This window comes from Asterias rubens, unplaced genomic scaffold (assembly GCF_902459465.1).
Source record: "Asterias rubens unplaced genomic scaffold, eAstRub1.3, whole genome shotgun sequence".
Taxonomy (NCBI): domain Eukaryota; kingdom Metazoa; phylum Echinodermata; class Asteroidea; order Forcipulatida; family Asteriidae; genus Asterias; species Asterias rubens.
Genome location: NW_022985805.1, coordinates 17,485 through 20,866, shown reverse-complemented (window position 1 = coordinate 20,866; position 3,382 = coordinate 17,485). Strand labels below are relative to the sequence as shown.

Genomic DNA, 3,382 nt, shown 5'->3' with positions numbered 1-3,382 from the left:
TGACAATTACCAATAGTGTCCAGTGTCTTTAAGTCTAATTTGAAGACACAACTTTTTGTGAAATAACTTGTATTTTTTATTGTATGCAGTACAGTTCCATCTGTATTTTCCTGGTTTCACTCTTTCATTTCAAAAGAGCTTTGAGACTTCATTGTGATTTGCGCTTTATACCAATGGCTCATTATTATTTTTGTTATTATCTTTCAAGTGTTGTGTCTTTTTTTCCTTTAGGTTATTTCAAAGAACTGCAGGAGGACTTATTGAAAATGCTAAAGAGAAACAGGTATGTTGTTGTTTGTTTGCTTGTTGTTTGTGGTGTTTATAAAACTTATTCATAAATACCTAAGACAGTTTATCCATTCTGATTGGTCGAGAGGGCATCACGTGGGGTGTTTAAACGGCTGATATAACACCAGTAAAAAGTGTTTAAATATGGGCGTGACGGAAAAGGTATTTATGAATGAGAATCAAAGTGTGTTGTATCTGTTTTAAACTACTGGTTTAAACCTGCCGAGGCCTGGTCCTTGATAATTTACCCTCGAATTCAGCTCGGTCAAATTATCAAGAACCAGGCCTCGGCGGGTTTAAACCACTAGTTGAAAACCTCTTCACCACACATTTTGTAAGTTAAACAAACAGCATCGCGTGAGCGTTCAATAAAAAAACTCAAACGTGTATTTCATATTCAACGCGCGTACAGAATGGCGCGCTTGTCATCTTGCGGTCCCGTCGCATTTGTACAAGCAGCATCGCAAGTGCGCCCTCTAGTTCTTATATAAACTCTATGCTTACAACATAATTTTTCTTTGGTGTTTCTGATCAGCAGAGTGTGGGTTTGAGTCCCAGTCGTGAAACTTGTCTCTAAGCAAGAATCTTAACCATTGCTTTGTCCTTCAAATGGGACAAAAGCAGTTAGTTTCGTGTGTTGTGTACATTCACATGTGTAAAAGAACCCGGTGCACTTATCAAAATGACAAGGGGTTTAATTCCCAGGTGTTCCATTGCTTCGTCCTTTGGATGGGACGTAAAGCCGTTCGTTCCGTGTGTGTACATTAACACATGTAAAAGAACCCAGTGCACTTATCAAAATGAGAAGGGGTTCTCCCTGGTGTTCCTGGTTTGATTGGCAGCATATTGCATGGTGCTACATGTGTGTAAAAGGAATAGATCTCAAAACTTAAACCTAGCCAACCTTTTTGCAGGAAATACTAAGGGAATCAATGTGTGGTGAAGAGGTTTTCAAGTAGTGGTTTAATCCCAATGAGGCCTGGTTCTTGATAATTTTATCGAGACAAGTCGAGGTAAAATATCAAGAACCAGGCCTCAGCGGGTTTAAACCACTAGTTGAAAACAGATTCAATACTCTTTGATTCCCATTCATAAATACCTTTTCGGTCAAAAACATCAACACTTTTTGGTCAAAAAGTAAAATAAATGCGAAAATTATAATTGTTCAATGATTTCTTTCAACACAACACCCCTCCAGCTATGAAATGGTAAAGCCCTCTGCCGCCCTTGGGTAAACAACTCCTTAATAATGCCGATGTGGCACAACTGTTTCAGCCGTTGCTCTCAACCAATAGGAATGAAGAAACTGTCTTATAAGCACAGGTGCAAGCTCGTGTGTCACGCCCATGTTTCAACACTTTTACTGGTGTTATATCATTCGTTCAAACAACCCCTCGTGATGCCCTCTCGACCAACCAGAATGGATAAACTGTCTTAGGTATTTATGAATGTTTGTTAAAGCGCCTTGAGCATCACTGAGTGACGGATTGAGCGCTAAATAAGAAGCTTCTATTGTTATTTCACACATTCTGTATTTTGTTATACTTTTTTCCCAGTATTTGTCACTCTGTCAGCTCGGGAGGAGACACTAGTTCCACCCTATCTAGAGTAGATGCGATTCTAACTGCAAAGGAAGGTAAGTGTCTGAAGTAATTGCTTATTTCCCCAACTTCAGAGAAATCCTACACTGACTGGAAGTCCATGTCGGAATTCTTTAAAGGCAGTGGACACTATTGGTTATTACTCACAATAATTATTAGCATTAAACCTTACTTGGTAACGAGTAATGGGAGAGGTTAATGGTATAAACATTGTGAGAAACGGCTCCCTCTGAAGTATTGTAGTTTTCGAGAAAGAAGTAATTTCCCACGTATTTGATTTCAAGACCTCAGATTTAGAAATTGAGGTCTCGAAATCAAGCATCTGAAAGCACACAACTTCGTGTGACAAGGTTGTTTTTGTCTTTCATTATTATCTCGCAACTTCAACGATTGATTGAGCTCAAATTTTCACAGGTTTGTTATTTTATGCATATGTTGAGATACACCAAGTGAGAAGACTAGTCTTTGACAATTACCAATAGTGTCCAGTGTCTTTAAAGGGTTTTGATACCTTTTGTAATTGCAGTTTTTGACCATGACATGAATCCCCACTCACTTCATTATTCCTCAAGTTTTTGAAAATCACAGCAATGTTTTCAGGAAAGCCGCATAAATCTGTTGTACAAGCTAAAATAATTTTTGGCTCACTGAGACCGAAAACGTTTTTTTTTGTGAAGTTGTACTGTGGTACTCATTTCTTAAAAGCTACAACACCTCAGCAAGTAATATTTTAAGGGAAGGAAACTCTTGGCAGATGATGTTTGCACTTGGGTGTCACATTGCCATTGCTCTTGTTGTCGTCTGTAACTGTCAGTCCCGCCATCAAGCACAATTTCATGGAGCTGCTTAAGCAAACAAATTTGCTTAAGCAGAAACATCCTCGCTTAGTAAAATCAGAGTACCGGCCAAGACTCAACTCAATTGTTATGCTAAAGTAAACAACAGCTAAATACCAGTCACAAGCAATATATGGTATGACATTTGGCCAGTAATAAGCGAGCTATTTTCGTGCTTTAGCAAATTTTTTGCTTAAGCAGCTCTATGAAATTTGCCCCAGGGGCTAGTGCTGACTGCCTCTGTTGCCTCCAAGAATTATCTGACCCATACAAAATCATGCAAGTCCTGTGTTGTGTATATTTCCAGAAGAGAAAATCAACCAGCTTCATCAGATTCCTTGACTCATCCCCACGAAGCGCCATCGACCTACATCCCAGGCCACTCTGCTGAAGCTGAACCTGTCCATGGGGCCGCAGTGTACTCCTTGTCCCAGGAGAGCACAGGATTGGACCTGAGGCAATACCAGCCTTACAAGGTAAAGAGTCCTGCAGCCGATAAGGTTTATCTCGAATAGCAAAATATAGAAAGAACTCTTTCACATAAAAATAGCTTTAAAGGATTTGGGTACTAACACAATGTCCACAGATTTACATTAAATTTACACTGCTTGAAGATAATGATAGTAGAAAGCGTACCTTAAAATATTAGTTGCTGAG

General features: G+C 39.2%; 1 long non-coding RNA gene across 1 annotated transcript; it reads left to right on the top strand.

Annotated features, from left to right (window-relative positions):
* Positions 1–229: 229 nt before the first annotated feature.
* LOC117306714 lies at positions 230–1,924 on the top strand. The gene is made up of 2 exons (XR_004520979.1): positions 230–283; positions 1,845–1,924. It is a non-coding gene; the product is annotated as an uncharacterized LOC117306714 (long non-coding RNA).
* Positions 1,925–3,382: the final 1,458 nt, after the last annotated feature.